The sequence below is a fragment of the Anas acuta genome, chromosome 2, assembly GCF_963932015.1.
Source record: "Anas acuta chromosome 2, bAnaAcu1.1, whole genome shotgun sequence".
Classification (NCBI taxonomy): domain Eukaryota; kingdom Metazoa; phylum Chordata; class Aves; order Anseriformes; family Anatidae; genus Anas; species Anas acuta.
Window position 1 is genome coordinate 153313897 of NC_088980.1, and position 23431 is coordinate 153337327.

The window sequence follows — 23431 nt, forward strand, 5'->3', positions numbered from 1 at the left end:
GCAGCAGACAACAACCTTAGTCTTGAAAGTGCTACAATTGGAGAATTTTACGGATTTTTTTTTCTGTCTTTTTTGTTTGATAGAAGAATAACCTCAAACAACCTCTTCCACATGCATCTGCTAGAGGACGTGGGAGTTCTGGTGTACTTCTCCCCTTTTGCAGGGCCCAGATGGTTTTGTTCTGCACTCTTTCTTCACTCAGTAACGGAAGTCTTCAACAGAAATGATATTACATAGATGGATGAATTGATGAATCATTTATTTTAATTGTAATTCACAGTGTTTATGGAAACACACAAAGTAGACAATAATAACTGTCCTTTCTAGTCTTAAAAATTGTGAGTGAAGAAGTTTGTGACTACCCAGTAAAATCCATAGTTGTGGCTGCTTTGGGAAGTCACAATATCTTACATGCAATATGGGCATAAATACATGAGTATCATGTGCTTAATATTTAAAATACTACTTTTCTCTACCTCAGGGTTAATCTTTCATTTGTAGAGGTGGGTGAGAGCTTAGCATATTCCTGGATAATAAGCTCTTCAACTGTGTAGACAAAAATTATAGACAACTGTCCATAGTTAGACAACCAAGTTAGTTGGAGACCCACGATTTTCACACAGAATGATTGGAATAGCAGTTGTAGAGGATTCTGTAGCACATACAGCCAAGTCACAGTAAGATGGAAGCTATAACCTCTTGTTCTAACAAATAAATTCAGGGAGGTCTGAAAGCCTGTACCATGCAACAGGTCACTTTCTGACTATAGTGGTTCAGTAAGAAGTCCTGGATTCCATGAATCTGTAGTTGATATTATATCTCCAAGCAGAAGCTTAGCTCTTTGCACAACTACAGGGCATAACTAAATCAGAAATTCCTGTTAGGCTGCATGCAGCTGTGGTACTGGAAGGGAAGAAACCTCAGCCTGTGAGATTAGGAGCATGGTACAAGAAAGATTAGATGTTCTCATCTACCAGGAATAACAATAACTGGAATTTACTCTGAATATCTTTTGTCAATTATTTCACAACTTGAATCACTTTTTCCAAGAATACAAATGCGAATGGGAAAAAATTAAGTTAGGACTCCTCTAGAAGAATCATATTGTCCTGTTCTTTTTCCTCAGTAAAGTGATCTGACTCCAATTTGCAGTTGCACATTTGATGTCCTTTTTGTCCTGAAAGATAAAGCCAACCCAAATTATTGTTTTACAGAACTACTACAACAGTGGTATGATTTTGTCTTCCACTGAATATGAGGGAAAAATGAGCTGCCATTTACTGGAAGGATGTTACTTTATTTTAAATACAAGTGATTAAAATTGGTTACACTGCAATGTTATTACTTTGACAGCAAACCTCTGAAGTGTTAGAATTCCTTTGTACAACCAGCTTGATTAACCTGTTGGAAGAGAAACTTCTAGGGCACAGACTCAGAGAAGCAATAACTTCAATGTGTCATGTTTTGAAGAACTTTTTTGACTTGTGCTGTTCACCAACCATTCTTTTGACACTGCTTATCAGTATGATTCTATAAGGGAAACATAACTTCAAGCTGTATGGAGCCTCACCTTCATCCCAGGTGTCTCCAGATAAAAATAATTTCATGCAATCAACACCAGGATGGTCTCCACAATTAGATTAAAATCCCTTGAGAGAAGAGAAATAAAATATTTCAAAACGATCAGGGATGACATATCTCAAAACAGTGTGCACTCTTGTTCTCTAACAGTGATGATGGGCTGATCACCAAACAGCTGGACACATCGTGCACTCTGTCTGAAAGTTTTTGAGGTCATGTAGAGCCAGTGGGTCATAAGCTCATCTATTGGTTCCATTTAACACTGTTTTTACATTCAGTACAAAGTGCTTTTGACAGAGGAAATATTTCTATCAATTTTTTTCCTTTTTTTAATATAAGGCTTTATTTTTCCCTTTCTCTCTCTCTCTCTCTTTTTTTTTTTTCCCTCCTTTTTTATTGGCCTCCATATGACCGTAGGTGCTCCAAACAGCTTACAACTAGTTTCAAAATATTTCTGAACAACCAACTGTCCAAGAGTCTACTTCTGCAGTCTTTGGCTCTATGGGAAAATTATCTGTATCCTGATTTCAGTATTTTTGTGGTTGGAGCTAGTGTGCTGCTATGAAATGAAGACTGTTGACAGTTTTGGGGGACTTCCAGATGACAGTCTCCAGTCAGTAAGGGGTATCAACAAGTTCTTTTCCAAATGGCACATTTTATGTTCTTTGGTTTCAGAATAGTTATGAAGCAGGAAGGAATTTTGTATAATGAGAAAGATATCTCTATAAAATATTACTGAGTAGCTGATGTGCAAATCATTAATATAAAAGATTATGGTTATAGAAATGTAAAGCCTTTCAAGTAGAATATGAATAATTGCTAGAGAGTAGGATTGAGTTACAGAAAACTTTGCATCATCAAAGAGAAGCTATTACAGGTAAAATGATACAGAATATTGTTTGGAATTGCATTAAATTATACTGAAATCTTTAAATCACTTTCCTTTTGCAATTACTTTATATCTTCTACTTTCAAATATGTAATTTTTGAAACTACAGCTTTTTGGAAAAGAAGAGATTGCAAACTGAGAAGGACTAAATTTTAAAAGGCAAATATTTCATTTTAACTGGTGGCAGTTGTTTAAGGAAGTGAAAGGCTGATCAACTCTGTAATGGAAATAAAGCAGTCATTGCATGCACCTCAGCAATGTGGCAGGAGGAGGAACAAAGCAAAAGTATTCGAGGTCAAGGAGTTGAAGGATACCTGAAGGGTAGCCCCTGCTGTTAATGTACAGGTAACCAAGATGTATTAAGTGGGCAACTATCCACTTCTCATACAATAGTGAGGGTTAACGGGACCTTACATGCATTTATGTTTACAGAACTGTGTCTTTCCCCTCCTGCAGAAATGATTGTTTAAGGTCCCTGTTGAGCTGCCCTGCATTTGATCACTGTATTTTTTATAAGGACATTAACCTGCTCTTTCCACCGTGTTTGGTTATGGCCTTCTTCAGGGATCAGGAGAGACCTGTTCTGGGTAAACCTTGGGAGTCCACTTCTTTACACCAAGAGGGAATTTCTGAAGTGCACCACATAACCTTCTTCAGCCTCCTTTACACAGATACATAAAACAAAAGTAGTAAAACTCCAGGCTAAACCCCCGTGTGGCGTTTTCCTACATAATAGATATTATAGATAAAACCTAAATTTTAATGTAGGGGCCAGAACTGAAGTCACTGGTAGCTTCTGTTGGAACTGAACTGGCTTCGTGTTAGGCCCTAATTGAAATATGAAATATTTAATCACACTTCACTAAATGCCTTTGAACTGATATTGTCAGGAATTCCAATTTTCTGAATTTTCCACTTGTCATTGTTTAAAAATTCTCATTTATTTTTTGCCTGGTTGCCACAGAGAAATATAATAAATGACAAACCCCAGAGCAGGATTGCATAGTACCTTGCACACTGGGACTTTTGCAATGAGTTTCTGCTCCAGGGATCATGGCAGACACACTAAGCTGCAGATTTTTATTGATGGCATGTCAGTGATTTCCCTTATATATTCTCTGTAGAGAGCTATCAAGAGATGTTTGGCACCCTCTTGCCCACCCCCACCAATTACTCTCTACTAACTAACAGGGCTTTCCACTTCCTACCCTCACAAAGATGATTGCCATGCTTGGCACCTTCTCCACGTTGCTGTGGACTAACCTCATTTACTCATTTTGGGATCTAATTAAATCCCTTACTGGATGAGTCATTTCATTTTTAATGTCTTTTCATAAGTTTTCTGCATCTCCTTTTAACCCACAAAAAATAAAATAAAATAAAAATGAGAAGCATGAACGCTGAAGTCCTGGCACTGGGACATTAAGCAATCTAACCCTGGGGAAATGGTAGAAATCTACCATTCTCTCAGCCTCGTCCACTAAACTAACAATGGAGGTGATCTCAAATCCCTTTTGAATGACTTTAAAGGCATGATCTAAAAGTCAGTTGAACTGGTAGGATGGCTCATTTTGATTTTTCATGGTTTTGGATTGGTCCCAAAGGCAGCACAGAAAGACTAGATGAAGATCAATTGAGATGAAAATCCCAGAGGCCTGAGTAAGGGAAGGATAAAGCAGTTCCAGTATAATTTTCACTGACTGAATCAGTGCTGCTAATGAGAGTGCATCTCCTTGTGACTGTCACTGAGATGATTTTTTTGGCAATCACCAACTTTGTTGACTTAGTTTGAGTCAGGTGTGCAAACAGCCTGTAGACAGATTAATTCCATATCACTCAGATCAACTGTGGTGGTTGTAGCCCCGTAATTTTGAATACTATTTCTCTTCTAAGCCTTCAGGTCTAGAAATCTATCATCAACTTTTATGCATTTTTCTCAAAATGTAACACATTATTTGAGCATCCTTTCTTGGTTTTCATTTCACTGCACCTCTCCATATTCTATTATAAAGACCATAACTGTCTCTCCCTTCGAAAGTTTTCTTAGACAATGCTTCTCTAACCACCTCACAGCAGCTTTTCCTATAATTGGAGATTTCCATCTCAATCACTTCTTTTTAGATTTTAAAATCATTCATCCACTTGCCCCAGCAGACCTTTCACTCTGAGCCTTTCCTCCTCACTACATTTTTTGACTTCTTGAATACAATTGCTCTTTTCGTTGCAGCAACCTGAATTCCCATTCTGTATAGACCTCTTCCACATATCCTGGGTGAGTTTTACTTTCAAACCTGAGCTGCAAATATTTTCCACAAATACTCTGAATCATTTTATCATGTTTCTTCTTCTTCTTTTTTTTTTTTTTTTTTTTTTTAATATATATACCAGTTGTTTTTTCTTAAACCAGTAAAGCATTATGGGATATCATTTGTATAAAAGACAATTGTTTTTTTTTTTTAAGTTATGTCAAATTTCTGCTTGGTTCAGGATGGGGGGATTTTGTGTCCAGGAGCTCATGATCTGAGGAAGGATGTAGCTTAAAGGAAAGAAAATCAGGCATACAGCCAGTTTTAGCCTACTTCTGAGAGCAGGCAGGAATACTTTATGACAAGTTTCTGGACTAACCCCCCAGTCAAATATGTACTGGATCAGACTTTTCACTCTTGCAAATTTTAATGAGGAATATATGCTACCGAATAATAAATACTTGCTGCACCTATCTCAGATAGAAAATCACCTTTGTCAGTCCTTGAAGCCTCTGCTTGGGCAGGGTATATCCAATGCAATTCATTTTAGGTAACACAGCACAAAGGAGTTTTTAAGAGGTGGGTGGAATGTGGGCCGTTTATATAGAGGGCTACATGTGATAGGGCTTTTGGGCAACAGTAGGAGTAGTTGATAAAGAACCTGACAAAGCTGGGAGCTTTGACAAAGTGAGCACAGCTACAGGGGTGAGGAGGACTCAGAGTGTGACAAAGGGGGAGAAGTAGGGAAGGGAAGAGTTATGCAGAGCACCGAGGACAGTGACAAGAAGGTTTAATTTGATGCACTGTTGAATGTGGAGCCAGCAGTCGTCTTCTGTTGAACGGGATTGTGTTGTACTTTCTCTCCTTTTCCAGCAATGGTTGTCACAGTTTATCCCTGCCACTGCAGTGCTATAAAAAGTTAAATATTGTTACCTAAACACAGAGAGAGGGAGGAAAGTTAGAAAGGTTTAGAAATCTACTGTTATAAAAGCAACAGAAACCTTGCTGGAGGGAGAGGCTAAAGGGGCATCAGTTCCCAGCCCCCCAAAAGCCTCCACTTGTCCCACCTTGACACTTTCTCCCCGTCTTAAACAGAGCCATTTCAGGGTTATAAATCATCCCAGGGCATGCATCAAAGTGTTCGTTTTGCTAACACTGCATCATCACCACCATCATCCTCATGTCTGCTTTTTAGTGGCGCCATGTATCCGTCAGATACATCGTTAGGAGGGAGACAATTTGAGGATAATGCATGTAACAGATAATACAATTGAAAAGCTGTTGGGGCTTAATTATGGCATGTAAGCAACCGCTGCATCTGCACCATGACCACCTGGGAACACAGGGAAATGAATTATTTTCCATGTGCACATCATATTGATGACTCTTTTCTATTGACACTCTTGATACTGGCAGTAAATTAGATTAGACGGAAAGGGATTTTTCCCATTTCAGTCCATGCTAACTGAGAGCTAATTTTAAGTCTGTGCATATTTACTGAGTAAACTTCAATCTGGCAGCTTTGAACAAAAGAGAGATACAAGAGGAACAAAGGGTTTCTTTTTTCTTTTTCTTTTTTTTTTTTCTTTTTTTTTTTTTTATTTCTTTAATGCCACTGGCATCCTTGTGCAACAGACTGTTAAATCCTATTAGCAAAGTTTCCCCAGGAGTACCTACAGTAAGTGAGGGATGTGTTGCTTAAATATCCATGCATTTGTTTTGAGGACAACATTTTAACTTTTTCAGATAAAATCGGTGGGAAGACAAACCGTCCTGCCCTTGGGGCCTCCAAATCCACTAGGTCAGCCAAAACCCTTCAGGAGGATTTGGATGCTCTTGTGATCTCAGAGCCTGATCCAGACATCAGAGATGTCAATGAACAGCATCACTTGAGCAAACCTTCAATGAGGCTCTCCATGCTTGATCTGCCTCGTTATTTAACTTGCAGAGAGGTGGCAAGTCAGTGACACAGGGACACCCAGTACAGTGAGACTCTCTATCCACAGGGACTCGTGGTTCTAGTGTTGGTAAAAGAGCAAAGAACATCTTGTCTCATTTCTGATTTCTTTTGCAAAGCTGGCATACACCTTTATTTTGGGGGGATTTGTAGTTTAGAGGCCTTTTAACTTGTAAAACAAGTAGTCACATGAGGAACCTTTTTTATTATTTTATTATTCAACTTTTATCTTGTTTTGGGTGTGCCCTGAGCTATTATGGCTTAGTACAATTTTAAATTCAATATTTTTAAAGGAACAGTTTGGCTTTAGCTCCATTTCGAGGAAAAAAAAAAAAATTTAAAAAAAATCAGTTTCAAAAAAGATTTCATACTGACCAAACCAATTCAGCTTCAACTCAGGAAAAAATATTTTTAAACCTGTTTTTCAATTGGGTTTAAGCTGAAGTCTATTCTCTGCTTATAATTTCATTTATCTTCAGAGGGAGGCATTCATAAGCAGTAAATAAGGGATGGTGCATAACAGTAAACATAAAACTCCACTTCAGCATCATAGGGACAGTAACAGCTAACAGACTTGTCAAACTGGTGATAATGAAATAGTTCTTAATTTTCTTGAAACTAAAAAGATTCTCTTCTATAAAAAATGAACACAGAAGCCAACAAGGAATTGAGCATGGTTATTTTCCAATAGCTATTCATTCAAAAGCAGCATGGCATTTAATGACATTGTTTTTGAAGAGCCATATTAAATTGGTTGAAAAGATGAAGTGCTGCTTACTGAGCTGGGTTTTCTTTTGGTGGTCTCTCATCTTAGCACTGATATAGCTTGACCTTGCTTAGTTTAGAAGAGCTGCCAAAACTCACAGCTTGGCATTACTGCGAGTGTTTGATAACTTCTGCTTCTTTTACCTTAGGCCTTCTGATTTCCCATATCTGATTGATCATTTCTAGCAGTGTGGCTAACTTAAAGATGAAATATTTTCCAGTAATGGATATGAAGAGAAAAAAAAAAAATCAAATAAAGATTGCTGGCAAATATAAAAATAACAGTAGTCAAGGAAGAGCCTGAGGGAGAAGAGAGAGCAACTGTTCTGCTGTGCTAGAAGAAACCTGCATAATTTACCAAAATTGTATCTCAATTCTACCTGTTTGGTTTCCCACATCAGTTGTTCTTCCACACATTTCTGATTTCTGTTTCCCAGACTGGCAAATAGCACAAACCATATGTGTTTTTCCCCCAGTGTCCATACTGTTGGCAGATTCTCTGCTCACTGCCTGCTCCCTTCAGTTTTCTTGTTTAACACAACAGGTTTCAATATGTGTTTTAATGTTGTCATTTCCTTCTCCTTGTGTCCTTACCTCTCTGATTTGGCTGAAAACCCCAGAGCGCATCAGGACATCAAACAATAAAAATGACAGTGTGTCAATATTTCAAAATCCCATTTTTTCTGAGAAAACATAGATCAAGACTCAACCTTGAGCCTAACTTAGCCACTGAGCCTGCGTGCCATGTCCACCTTCAAAGATGAATTGGTGGGTTATTTATCTGCCTACTGTGAATGAAATGATGCTTAGTTTCTGTAGCATCAAGTCACAAGTAAAATAGCCATTTGCAGAAGTTGTTCTCATACGTCTACTTTTGTAAGTGTAGATCTCAACTGATGCTTCCATGTATGAACCTTGTCAATATTTTACAGAATCTAGCCATGTGTTTGAACGCTGTTGCCCAGGCAGGGGAAATGTTTCCTTCACTCAATATATTATTGTTAACTGTAATTAGCAAATTTTGTTTACTCTCTGCCAGGTTTTCCATCCACTTGGTCATCCATGTTCAAAAGACGGCAGCACCTCTGAAGACAGGCACGGGAAGGAAAGACCCTTCAGAATAAAAAATTGTACCTTGATTATATATCAGTTCCGTGAATGATAGAAAGTGCTCAAGGGGCAAGATTTGAACTTGAGCAGAATCCCAAGCACAGAACAAGAGGGGAAATGTTTGTCTCCAGATCAAGATCCCAACCACTGAAAGCAACTCCAGATATAAAAGCCATGCCAAAGGATTGCATCGTAGCTGGGAGAGCTGAGCAAGTGGGCTGAAACAGAGCAAATTCCCTCAAGGTGGGTAAATATACAGTCACAGAAGGACATCTTTGTTTCTTACATTGTTGTGGCATTAATTATGAATCACATCAGTACATACATCCGCTACTTCTACCATAATAACAGGTTGTTTTTGAGTGCTTGCAAGAACTAAGCTACCCAAAGAAAGTATTTGCAAGGGAATTAAAAAATAACAATGGGGATAAATCCTTCACCCCCTTCCAGACTGAGGAAAATCCTGAAGTGCAAGATGCATGCTACTCCACTACATTGCATAGGCTGGGTCCCAATTTGGCTGGGACAAGATTAGCCAAGGCATGGGACAACCAGTGCCAGAACTCCTCTGAATGTCGTGATAGTCCCTGTGTTTCTGGCAGGTATGGTTCAAGTGTGTCATTGTAATGGGTTCAGTGGAGCATGGTGCTTATTTTTTACATATGTCTCAGCTGAACTCTTACACTAGAAGAAAGAAACAGTGAAAAGGCAAAATGTCTGCACTGTAACCTGGCTGGCTTGTTACAGCCTTCAGGAGTTACTGAGCAGTTGCAACACATCATCTTCAGGTGATTTTGTAACACTTGTAAATGCCCATCAAGGACATGCTTCAGATAGTGAAGGTCTAGTAAATTAAGGCAGATTTGAAACCTGCTCTCTAGAGCTTATATTTTAGTGCTTTTTATTTTAAAAATACTATATGCTTCATTGCAGCCCTTCAATAACACAAAGAAAATAATTCAGGCAAATCAATCCCTAATGTGCTGGAATCACGCCCGTAATTAATCTGCCTAACTACTGGGACTGAACGAACAGATGGGAAAAAGCATCCCTTTTCACCTGAAATAGCAGTGTCATAGCTTCAGTTCACAAGCCTCTAATGGCTCCGTAATATTATTTTACAATTTAGTCATGACAGCTGTAACTTTAGTCACTGTAACTGACCGCTTCCATAACGTGTGATGATTCATTATGTTTAAGTCTTTCTGATACCTGGATCGGGGGGGGAGGGGGCTGTATGGGGACAGACCAGATGGACTCAGAGGTCTCTGCCAACCTCAGCCAGATTGGGATTCTGTGAGAAAAGAGAAAGGAAGCAAGAGAGAGAGAAAGAAAAAGAAAGACAGAGAGACAGAAAGAAAAAAAAAAAAAAAAAAAAGGAAAGAAAGAAGGAAGGAGGGAAAGAGGAGAGGAAGGGAAGGGAAGGGAAGGGAAGGGAAGGGAAGGGAAGGGAAGGGAAGGGAAGGGAAGGGAAGGGAAGGGAAGGGAAGGCAAGGCAAGGCAAGGCAAGGCAAGGCAAGGCAAGGCAAGGCAAGGCAAGGCAAGGCAAGGCAAGGCAAGGCAAGGCAAGGCAAGGCAAGGCAAGGCAAGGCAAGGCAAGGCAAGGCAAGGCAAGGCAAGGCAAGGCAAGAAGGAAATTAGTCTGTAAAGATGTAATCAAGGACAAATGCTCAGTTGGTCTAAATCAGAGGAACTTGTCTAATGGTGCCTATTTATTGTCTCTTCAGTAAACACATTCCCTGTCATGTCATGTGGGAGCTCCCACACAGTTTTGCACTTATTATATTCTGATGAAGGATATATCTGTCTTTGCTTATACCAGGCGATGGCTGTCTTCAAAGTACTAAGCAAGTGAAGAGATAACAAATGATTGAACATGTCTGCTAAAGCAAAACCCAAACATTACAGTTTGGAGCTTCTGACCCCCATCTCATACCAGGTAATGCATACAAACTGGTAAAAGAATGCACCTGTACCTAGAGCAGTTGACTTCTCTTTCCTTTGTTTTCTCAAGAATGAAAGTTTACATTATACAAGCTGGATATTCATTATCTACCATTTAAAACTTTGTTACTTTATTCTGATTTGTACTTAATAAAATAAGAAGCACATTAACAATGAATACACACAGAAATATCTATTAACTTCCTCTGAAACTTGGTTCCTTTTTGCCATCACTGCTGTATGAAGGCAGATTGAATTGTAGCCTAATCCTGATGAACAAAATATAAGGAACATGAGAGAAATATAATAGAGCACCTCATCATTAAACCATGACCATTAAGAACTATTAATGCAACAATGAACCATCCTTCTTGGCATTAAAGAACAAGATGTATGTTAATTCAACTATCCAAAGTTATTATGCTGAAAAGCTATGCATGGTTGAGTTCTTTATATAAGTAATAAGAAAAACCACTGTTGGTTTTGGTGGATTTTGGAGCAGTAGCTTTAAATTAGGGCATTTTTAATCCATTGGTCTGCAACAGTTTGCATCCAAGTTTCACAAAAATGAAGACATTTGTGCAAGTGACCTTCTATTTATTTTCAAAATATTTTATAATAATAGGAAAATTCCAAGGGATTGGGAGAAAATTAAGATGACCCAATAGTTTAAAATAAAAATGTAGGTAATTATAGGTGCAAAATTTGGACATCTATCTTGAGCAAAATAATAGCTTGCCTAATAGATAAATAGATTAAGGAGTTAAATAGGTAAGGAGTTAAAGATGTCAATATGTAAATCAGAACTGAAGTGTAAGAATAGGTCTTGTTAAAATAATACACTATTATTTTTTCCTGAGACTGCAGGCTTAGATGAAAAAAATATATAGATGTCAATATGGTATTTGACTTTGCATCAGAAACATCTTGTACAAGAACTAGGGAAATACAAAAAGAATATGTAAATGCAGAACTTCTTACAACTCCTTAACTAACAGTCTTTGACGTCTAATCACAAACAGAGTACATATTTAGCTGGATTTCTAAACATATAATACTAAAAAGAGAGGTCACTGAGACAGTTACCTAATAAAGTAGCCATACACAAAGTATGTTTTTATCAGCTCTCAAGCTATAAGTGGAGGAATAAAGAATAAGAGCTGAGCCCATTCCCTCTTGGAAATCAGTGACCTAAGAAAAGATCATGACTTCTGGTTGTAACATAGTAGGCAAGCCAATATGATTCCTGTATAAATAAATTTGAGGATTTTGGAGTGTAGAAACTGATATTACCCAGTCTCTCAATTTGGCAGGGTATCATAGTTGTATGATTCCTACTTCTACTTCAGGTGTTGATATTCCAGGATGTGTGTAAAAACACTAGGAAGATCACATGGGTAACGTAAGCTGCCCACTAGTTACCACATACAGAACAAAATATTGCTCTGTCTCACAGGCAATAACACAGAAAGATCTAGCCTAGTCTAGACAAGCTTAGACAAGAAATAAGTCATGAACTTTTAACAGGCAAGGTAATTAACCATCAGAACAAAATACCAACAGCTATGATGGATTTTCTATCACTGGAAATTTTTAAATCAATATTGGATGTTTTTCTGAAAGTTAGATTTCAACTCAAGAAGAAATAATGGGGTAGAAACAGGAATCAGTTAAAGCGTGTCCTATGGTTTGGTCTACGTGTTTCAAAATGGGTAATTACTGTAGTCTGGCTTTAAATGCTGCTACACAAGAAAAATACCTACACTGTGATTTGAGGACTAGCATGCAGAACCTTCCTGCTTAACACTAACTAAGCAGATGACTTGGGTGTCCTTGTTGTGGTCAGAGTACCTGATGACACAGTAACTTTTAAATTCCATCCTTGTTAGTTTCCTTTTTTTATATATATAGATGTATCACTGTTTTTGTCTCTATATTAGCAACCTGATGTTTAAAATTTTGGAAATCCAAATCCTTAATATCACAGAAAATCTTGACTATAATGTGAGTTCATGGTCCTTCTGCTTCTCATAGAAAGTTCTCAAAATGGGCCAGGGAAAGCTTAACCATCTGTTCAAGCTTTTCACTTTGTTGATATTGACATTTGCTAAAGGCAGCTCCACTTTTCCAGAACAGTTCCTTTCTCTCCAGTCATTCCATCTCCCAGACATACAGACCAGCTCCACAAAAGCTCAAGAAGCCTTCACTTCATTGTGAGAAAAAGTGCAGAGTTCATTAAAATATCTTTTTACATATAGTCACTTAAATCATATAAATCCACTCTGAAGGTTATCTTCTACTCTGGCAGGTTTTCATTTACTTATTATATGTTATTTTGGTCATAGGTAGCATCGTGGAATTTGTGATGAAACACATAACGCATATTAGTTCCTGTTTTTTTAAGTCCATGGAAAGTCACTTCCTTCAGCAAATTTATGGTGCCTCCACACAGGTCATTGCAGAGCTGTCCTTCCCATGGGGAGTTTCAAGATGACAGGCTTTGTTGCACTTCAATGTACGTCTAATCTACAGTGTTTAATATATTCTAAAAAGCCAAGAATATGACAAATAGAATCACAGAATAGTTCGGGTTGGAAGACACGTCAAAGACCATCTAATTCCAACCACCCTATCATGGGCAATAGTAATTATTAAACACCAGCCCGAGTATAAAAATAGCTTTATAGAGATTAATAAAACTACAAGGGTAATAAAGCAAGACCTTTCATCTCATGGAAAAAAAAAATAATCCCCCTTTTATAAGATTTCTGATATTTAGGGATATTGATTTCCAAGTCTACGTGATTATTGCTCTTTAAACATTGCAGTCATATTGTGTTCCACTTCAGACTAAACCAACAAGCAGAAGAAAGGCCACTTAAGTCTCAAAGCCAAGAAATATTATGTGAGGTGTTCTTTTCATCTCTAACTGACAGAGGAAACTTCTGTTTAGGCCTCTTTCTTTGTCAGAAGTAAAATTACCTCCCACCTATCTCCCTTCCTCCTTCCAGCTTGTTAATCAGTGATTAGCAGCAGTCTTTGTTGACAATTATTTCTTCCTTTGTGTTAATCAGTAGGAGCAGAGTGACTCAGTCCACCACAGAACATGAAAATCGTGCTAGGTCATTTGCCCTTCCTCCATTGGAGAAGGTGTTATAAGCTGATGCTTGGTACATTCAGTGCCCAAATGTTTCTACCTACTCTTTTTTCAGTCTAACCTATACGTTATAAGGGAATTTTCTCCTTAACTGATGATTTGGAAGTTTTTATTTTCACTTCAGAAGTGTGTAGATGAAGAAGGAATCCGCTCAATAAACATTTCAGGGAACTGGAATTTCAAGTAGATGAAAACTACATCGTTGAAAGATTCTCTTTTACTGCCAGAGGTGTCTAAAGAAGACTTTGGTCTGTCTTCTTAGCATAATGAGAGTCAGGCTCAGAAATCAAAAACTATTAGGATGTCCATTAGCTCTGTCTCCCAGGAGAGCCAGAGGTCCCAGCGTGGCATGCAGTGCAGCGTGAGGCAGGGTGCATGTCATGATGCTCATTGGGAACCAGGAGCTACAACAACACCCTACACGCCCACACACTAGGGAACCCAGCAGAGTGAGCGACAGCTGCAAACTGTCACCAGTCACTTGTTTGAGTACAGAAAGCAAGAGTTTGGACATCTTCAGGAAGTGACTACATGAAATACCAGCATTGCACTCTACACATCAACACCCATTCTCACCCTTCATGCTCCAGAATAAAGGAAATTTTTTCTTTGCTCTTTCATCAAGATTTATTCTCTTGCTTAAGCAGTGCCTGCACCCTCCCCTGAATGAGGCTGCACTTTGGCAGCCAGCAATGGTAGATTGATTTTACAAGAATGACTGTGGAAGGGAGACCTTCTGGCCATAAGGGGCAAAGAAAGTGTGTAATAACTATTAAAGTCTTTTCAGTGGTCATTACACAGATCCAGAGGAGAGAGCAAATTGTGTGTGATATCTAATGCAGAAAAGAAGCCTAAGGCATTACCGATATCTTAATATCTGTGCAGTATTTAGCAGAAGAGTCTTACCACGCTTCACCCTCTCAGTCGGGAGAAATTACAATACCATATGAATAATAGATGAAGTGCTATTTTGATGATGCAAATTAGTATTAATGCAGAAGATTATTTTAATAGTGTGCATAAATGGAATTTTCAGTGCTGAAAGGAACCCTAATTAAATCTGATTCTTTTAACCATTCACTGCTACGCCATTCAGCATTTTGGCAGGGGGGAGGCTGTTTGTTTTCTCTAACATTTATTTCTGTCTCCTCTTTAAATCATGTATTGTTATATTTAGTCACTACAATCAAAAGTAAAATAAAAACTTAATGATGAGGTCAAACAAGAAGAATTTTAATAATGCAGAGCACGCTGCACCAGAAGGAAAACATGCCAGCACCTAGGGAGAGTCATACTGGGGACAGGCATGCTTTAATGCTAGGAAGCAGAGAAACCATTTGCCTTTCCTCATTTGTTTTCCTGTAATGAGACATTGGAATTTCATCAGCACAGAATAACGACCACTATCGCTGCAGAACTCACGTGGGATTTTGCTGCTTAACCTTAATTTTACCTGATGGCTATGTTGGGGCTACATGTGTGCAATGATATGCAGTCACCATTATCACGTAACTGCAGCACTCCATTAGATCAGGCTCGGAAAAGAGACAGCCATATAATATTGCTCAGGGTCTTTGTCCCACAGCATTTAGCATTCAGCATGCATCTACATGAGTCCATGTTTGATTAAGACTGGCGAGTTTGGATTTTCCTTCTAGATTACACATTTTAATCCATGTGCAGGAAAATGATTATATTATACCGATTATACAAGAATGCTTAGGACTGTGAAGAGCATGGAGAGCCTGCTTGCACTTGCACTGCAGAAAGCCAGGATGATGCTCAGACAGATCCATAACTCTTCTCAAGCTCCAATTCTGCTTCTTTGCAAGGGGTACGAGATCAGGATGAACCAATAAAAGGTGTTTACTTACCTTAAAAGCAATTGTTTGTTCCTGGAATAAATGAGTGTGGGTCAACACTTCACCAGCTTCTGGAACAAGCCCACACAACCCTACTTCTCCCAGCTGTAGCCAGTCCCCACTGTGAAAAGGCCACATCAGTTATTGGTAATGACAACAAAAGTAATGCTGTGTGCAGAATATTTTCACTGCAATTCTTCTGGGGCACTGGCTATATTTCAGTGTGTTCTTTATAAAATAGCTAATACACTTTGAGGTGTTGTACAGCACTAGATTACATGGGTCCTCGCCTTCCAACAATTTCTGCTCATTCTTCCTTGTAGAGAGAGTATTCAGACAAAAAAAGTAATCTCTCACGTAATGTGCCTAGTGCTCAATCCTTCCAGACACTGCATGCTAATAAAATATCCATCAATATATATCCACTGTCTAGGACGTGTCTTTCTGCAGTACTGTGAAGAAAACACATTTGACTGATCCTGACCAAAAGCAGCCAGCTGACTCCACTCTGACAGAAAATTAGGATTATGATCAATGTTCCTACTTCACCCGCTTTGAGAAACAATACAAGATATATTTTACAAGAGCCAGGACTGTTATTTTTGTTCCTATGGCGAGATCCTGATATTATTGTGGCCAAGAGTAGCTGCACCAAAATCAATGAAAGGAATAAGGAACAAAAATAAATAAGTCAGGATCTAGAAGGAGAAAGCCAGGATCTAAAACCAACATATAAAAATTCAGGGTAGGAATAAAAGTAAGAGTTCCCCTGTAAATCCAAGAGCAGTTAGGGTCCTTGAAATACAGCAATCTCCTTAGCTCCACATGCACTGGATGTAGAGTGAAGCAGCTGGAGGCTCCTTTACCTTCTAGCAGGGGCCAACCAGCGTCCTCCACAGACCCTACTCAAAGGTGGTTTAAAGCTATGATTGTGTCTACATCTGCACAGAAGTAAGGGGCAGGATTACAGTACAGCCTGTCAAGTGCTAGTCATTTCAGCAATATTTATGGCTGTGATTTTTGCTATGAAGCATAATAAACAATGACAAAATATTGATGGCATATTCATCTGAAGAATCACCATTTACGTGTTTTATGATGGGGCTCTTTCATAATTTATTGCAAAGTTGCCTTGTTCTGTAAGATGCATCACCCAATAGTTTCTAATGTACAGTCATAATACATTATCACAGCACTTAGATTAAGCTCAGGTGTTTATTATTGAGGCACTTTTTAAGCTGGGGCTGCTCATACAGGAGGAGAGAAGAGTGACTAGCCCATTTTGGTAGAAATTTGAGTTAATGGAATACTTACGTGAGAAAATAGACGCTATTGAACTGGATGGACTATTAAGAACATACTGTGGAGCATTTGCACTCATGAGAGAGAATAGGTCTAATTTCAAGCTGCTTTGCTTTTGTTCTGGTGATGACATAGATATGAGTGCCTGTTCAGGGAAAAACTGAGATTTTGGAGTCACAGCCCTGGACAAAGAGGATCAGAACGGGTTTAGGGATTTTCTGTCCTCGTAAGGCTTTGAATAGCACCCTTTTTCAGATACAGTACATGCATATATATATTATCACTCCTGCATGCCCAGGCTCCCCCAGTAGATTTTACTGGCTTCTCATACCTGTCAGAAGAGTGAATGGTGTCAGCAAAAGCAACCCACCTCAGCAAAAGCAAGCTGATCTAACAAAGACTTACTGTTTTGGATTGAAGAGTTAAAGCAGCAACACCTCAGGCCCAGGGGAAAAAGCAGAGGGAATGGCCACTGAGATCAAGTCACAGATAACTGTTCTGTGCACATTTACGTACCAGTCAAGTCACATCTGCTTCTTCTACTACTTTGCATTTGGATAGTAAAGAAAGCATCATCCTTTACTGTGCAGTCATCATCTTTCTCCTCTAGAGCTCCCTTCAAGACACATTTTTGGTACATTCACACAATGCTCCACCTGACTGCTGCTGGCCAACTCACACAGAGTATTACCAGGATGTAGCATTGCTCATTTGACTGATACATTATCCAGTCTGCACAACAGATTTTCTCATCTTTTTCCATTGCTTGTAAACAACCATAGAACTAGACCAGGAGTAGAAATAGACCGCGTTTCATGACCAGTGCCTCCTTCATGTTTCAGAACTACATGCATCTGCAGCACACAATGAATAGCAGAACAAAGATCCTCTAGCAAGCCAATAAGTTCATAAGACCCAGGACAGCTATATGGAGACATCAGTTCAGGTCCAGCAAGAGTAAATCTATTTCAACACTGATAAATGTGGTTACTTCTAAATTTCTTCTATGACTTGCATTGAGTGCCTTCACTATGCTCACCTTCAATCCAATGCCAGGGTGAGATGTTAAGTAAGACCTGCACCTTGCACAAAAATGGGAGGTTAAAATAATATGTAGCTAATAATTAACTCATTCTTTTATGATTTTAAATTTCTCATACAGCTTCATTAGAAAATACAGTGCAGCCACAGACCTAAATGTATATTATTGCCATCAGTGTCATAAAAAATTGCTTTCAGAGTAGCAGTAATGAGAATTCCAGAACTGCATATTGTCAGCCAACTTTCAGGATATTTAATGTGTCACTGCTACTTGTCTGCAGTCATTAAGTAGGTCATCTGACAAGACAGACCTGAACTTGGACTTCAATATTTTCAACATGGAAATTTCAGCTTCACTTAGATATGTTGACCTGAAACATGCACTTAATCAAAAGAGAACTCCACTTAGAAAGAGAAAGCTGATTTTTTTTTCCAGTAGTGGCTAAAAATATGGTTGACATGACTGTGCATTTAATTGCACATCTGTTTGCAAGGTTATAATTTCCATTCCAGGTCAGTAGCATTTACTTTCAAGACACTTCCAATCTGATTTTAAATTCTGCATATAAGTCTAGCAACCAAGACACTAGCGAACAGGTGAGTATGTTGCAGCTGAAGACAGAATGTAACAGCTCAAAATCCACTAACATTTTCAAAATAGACTTGACTACATCATCTTGGGAAAGTTTATTTCCTCTCTGACTTTCTTTTGAAATGTAGTGAAAAGAAATCTATGTTCAACTAGGTCATTTAAGCTTGAATTTTATTCTGAAAGCACTTACTGATCAAATAATTTGTGTCAGATTTCCCTTCACAGATTTCAGGATTACAGTCTTGAAGTTTGGATATCAGCTCAATATTGAAAGCCAAACCAGGCAGCTGTGGAGGACCAGAGTTATTCGTACTGCTTACTTCTCTGTTCTCTGAAAGATTTTTTTTTTTTTCTTTTTTACTTTTCTGCTGCACTGTTGTATGGCAAAGGTAGGCAGCTGTAATGTGCACTTTTATAAGATTGTTTTAAAAAAACAAGTAAGGGAATCTGGCAGGGATGAAAATTACTGTCCTCAGAATGGTCTGTGCTACCAAAGGACTGCTGGTAGCCTGTGCAGGGACTCAGAGGCTTTGGAAATATAACACCTTCCTGTGCAGTAGATCAGTATCACCACTGAAACAAGGGAAAAGCACCAGCTGCTGTTACGGAAAGTAGCTTTGGAATAAGCACATCCATGTCTTCCATCTATCTTCTGAATAGCTGGAAAATGTTTCTTCCCAGTATTTTCTTTTGTTAGAGTTCTAAACACTTCTCCTTTGAAACTATGCTCTGTGGACATCATTCAAATGAGTATTGGGCTGTGTCAACAACAGCTGCTGACTTAAGAGGAACCCAGTAAGCATGCATGCTTTCAACTTTATTCAATTTCCCCTCAAATTTTACTGCTACAAATTCATTTTTTCTTACTGCCACACACCTAGAAATTTGTACACCATACACATAATTGAGAATATATACTTATAGTTATCAGAAAACATGTTTTCACTCGCAATGTGACCCCGTTTATCTTTTTTTGGCACAGATTTCTGGTGTAAGACATAACTGTTGCAGCTTCAGGTTTAATTCCTAAACATGCAAGATCAATGTCATCATCAGACCTGGGGGTGTATCAGTTCTTCCGTGTTGGCTGGCCTCTTGGCTGCACTGTTCTGGAGACTCAGCTATACTAAAAGAAAGCTTTACTCCAGCCCCTGTTCTCCATGTTTCACGTTAGATAATCATTGATTAAAAGTACACAGACAGAGGTAGGATTAGGACCCCTTTGTTCAACTTCAAATCCAATGTCTCTTGTATCCTTCACTGATAACTAATCTGGCTTCAGTAAAAGATGATTAAAATTTTCTTTTAGTAAGGAGATCCATGCAGATTGGGGAAGACCTAGAGGCAACATGGACAGTGCTCTGGGTGAGGCTCTGGCCACTAGTTCATTATGTACACATTCATCATATTGCCTCCAAAGAGAGAGAAACTTCCCTGCTTTGCCACTATTCCTTCAGCTAGGAACCCCAATAGGACAGAGGCATTCTAAGCTACATCCTTGATTCAGGCATATACATACTAGAGAGGGTACTTGAAAACACTCTTCTGCTCAAACACTACTTTGTTTAATGCATGTGCCTCAGCACCCCATGGGATGGTAACTCTCCCCTCTGAGTGAGCAGAAAGCCTAGGGGCCAAACACTTCATTTTTCTTACCATGCAGAGCAGCGGGATGAGGTGAACAGATATCCAGGTTTTCACCTCCTCACACCTGAGCTAGAAGTGACTATGGTGTTTTTCCAGGTCTTGTCCTTTGACTTAATTATTGCACCTACAATCAGCAAAGTGCTGAACAAGCCTCTGGAAAACCAAAAAGTAGGTATTCTGGACTAGACATATTAATGGATACTTCAGAGACTACTTGGCCTTAGCTTTCTGCATTTCTAAAATTCAAATAATGGTTGTTACTTACCTTGAGGGCATACTGGAAAGCTTAATTCATTAACAGCGTTCATAAAAGCAAAGCAGAATCTTTTGGCTCCTAATTTAAATTCAGTAGCCAATGCTAAGTTCCTAAATCAATATGTAGAGACGTGAATAAAAAGAATTTGTCTTTCAAAAGAGATTGTATCCATTCATCTCTCAGTAAAAATTCTCCTACTCTCTACTTTTAATTGACTCAGTTGAGAATTGGGAACCAAACATTTGACCATTATGATCTAAAGTTGTGTTTGTCAGAACAAAAATACAACCCAAATAATGTGGCTATTATACTCCCCACAAGAGCAGCTATCTATGATTAAAGTGTTATTCTCATTAACTTCATTATAAGCATCTGCAATCAGAAGATACTTCATTGACGGGAACTTTCTGAATCTGCTTCTTCCCTAATTAAATGTCTTTGGTGCATATTTGCAATTAGGTTTGAATGAACATAAGAACATAAGTGAGTATTACTAATGTCCATGTCATACTCTTACCTTTGCGGGACCGTGGGGTAATTTTATCTCCTTATAAGCCAGAGAGTATGCCATCTTTTTCTCTGCTTTACTTTCTCCCTATTTTATGGAGCATCTCTCCATAGTACACTCATAGTATAAGAACACTGGAAATGATCTGAGCCTATATCTCAGGTGTAGCTGTCCCCCACTCCCATCCCCTCATTTTCTTTTAGGTGCTAACTTCATTCTTTTCAACTTCCTTTGAAGCAGCTGATGCTTTCAGGTGATGCCATTGGTTTGATGAGGAAGCCTAAATCGTTGAATATAATATCATTGCCATTCTTCAGGGTGTCTGCTGGTTGCCTAGAGGGATGATGGAGGAATTCTTTCCTTCTTAGGTATAATTTGTCTCCTGGGGTGCTTTAGAAGAAGATTTCACCTTCCTTTGAATCACTGGAAATTGCTGAAGACAGGCATAAGTAATAAGTTGTCTCTTCACTGGTGAGTCTCACTGATGCTCACATCCTTCGAGGACGTGTATCCCTCTGGTCAGAGTGGTGTAGGCTGCTGGGCTTGGATTTTTTGCCTTTATGCGTAGCATGGTGCACTCTCTGCTTCCTATGAGCATTGGAGGATACTTTGGCAAACCCTTGGTATTCTTTGCATGGCATGTTATAACGGTAGCAATTGGTATTTGATTGTAAGTCTGGTCACAGGCTGGTTTATTGGCCTGTGAAGGCCTGGAATAGATGTTTTGTGGACCTTTCTACACTACATATTTAATATACACTTGTTTATAATTGAAAGGAATAAAAATTGTTGAACCAAGTAGTCCAGTGCTGTCCAACGTCTGCATGTTCACTTTGGTGTGACCAGTTCTTTAATCAGACAAAGTCTTTCAATTGATTTTACAAATCCCCTTATGCAATTGATTTCTAATTAATGCTGCACTCTTTTACGTGAAAAGGCTACAATGCTCTAGATTAGTCCAAGTTTTAACCACTTGTTCAAATGGTGAACTTGCAGTACACACTGGATTTAGACAAGCCACATAAGCCTAACCAAAGAAAAAGTCCTTTTTAAGGGAAGCATTTAAATAGATCTTCCAAAATAAATGTTTGCTGTGACTGTGTTATGAGGTTGGATTTGACAGGATTTCCAAGTCAAATAGGACACTGGGCCGGTGCGTGGCTTCTCCATGTTTACCATTAACAGAGCATCAGTGACTAGCACTGTGCTCAGGTACATCAAAATGTAGGAGGCTATAATTAAGTGATCAAAATCAGATTTACTGGGTGGGAAGGGGAAATCGCTGCCTTAGAAGGCATCCTTATTCCTGGCAGTGGTGCAGCTCCAGCTGCTCGTCTAACTCGCAGCTAGATCTGACCTGGCCCAGTTATCATTGCCAGCTGTTTCTATGTTTTCAGACTTATTCTGAAATACAACCCCTAAATTTCTATGGATTTCCTAATCCTGAAGCTCCAGCAGTTCGGAGAATGGCCTTACATTTCCTGAATTTATGATAACAAGACAAGTGTCTCAGTCTCTTTCATTTCTAATTTTCTCCATTGTAAGAATGATGTCTGGAAAAAAAAATAGCCTGGAACTCAATCTACCACCATGCTATGATAAAAACAAACCAGACCAGATTGTAGGAGTAAAAGCCTAAAAAGAAACATGTTTCTAAATGCTCCTGCTCTTTCTAGACCATGGAGGAGAAATAGTTATGAATGTGCCAGGATTTCTCCTTGTTTTGTGTTAGGCCTTTTAAATTTGTTTTGACCCCTTATGTTGGGATTCTGAGTTAATTCCTCAGTACTGCCTGGATTCTCTAGTGGGAGGTCTGAATCCACATCACTATTAAAATGAGTTGAAACTCCATTTACCAAAATGCAGAAATTATTAAGGAGCAGACAGTGACCTTGTAAGTATAAGAGACAGGGCACAGGTTTCTATGAGCACAGGCTAGCCTTTCTCACGTTCCTGTAGTGCCAAAACTTTGTTCTCAGGAACTTTCTTCTTGTGCTTACTTCTTGTCTTCCTCTTAGGTGGTCAACAGCAGAAGCCCAGAGTGCAAGTGAAGTGTTATGATTTCTTAGCAGGGTTTGAAGTCAGCAAAGATCCAGAATTGCGGGAGCCAAAGCTGTGATGGCCTGCCAAATCTGCTCTTAGCCTCGCCCTGCGAGAGGAAATTACCACCTATATCTCATGCTGTTTTCCATCTTGCTTTCTTTTGTGGCACTTCAAGCATTACGCTGTATTAAGTACTCCATGCACTCCTCAACAGACTAGTTGAGGGAAAAGATCTGTAAAAAGCTTTGTATTAAACAAGTGAAGACAAGAGGAACACAACACACTAGAGACACTGATAAACAAACAAAGGCCTTATCCAAACATATGTCTATAGCCATCCTCAAATGATTAAAGGATCTCAATTTTTTCACTTTGGAGGAATGGAGGAACAAGCAGTGTTTAAATCTTTAAACAGTAAGACTTGTGGTCTCACCCTTTATTGATTCAGGTACTATTTATCTCCTTGTATATTTCCCCACAACTAAACAAAAATGGTTCCTATTATATTCTATTCCTTTTAGGAAAAAAATC

At 38.8% G+C, this 23431-nt stretch overlaps 1 long non-coding RNA gene across 2 annotated transcripts; it reads right to left on the reverse strand.

The window, feature by feature from the left end:
- Nucleotides 1-4957: 4957 nt before the first annotated feature.
- On the reverse strand, nucleotides 4958-21025 carry LOC137851862 (uncharacterized). Of its 2 annotated transcripts, none has more exons than XR_011093549.1 (4): nucleotides 20867-21025; nucleotides 20103-20246; nucleotides 15524-15632; nucleotides 4958-5649 (listed from the first exon to the last, which is right to left on the reverse strand). It is a non-coding gene; the product is annotated as an uncharacterized lncRNA (long non-coding RNA). The 2 variants fall into 2 exon arrangements; XR_011093548.1 differs by lacking the exon at nucleotides 20867-21025 and adding an exon at nucleotides 20359-20632.
- Between the last annotated feature and the right edge of the window lie 2406 nt (nucleotides 21026-23431).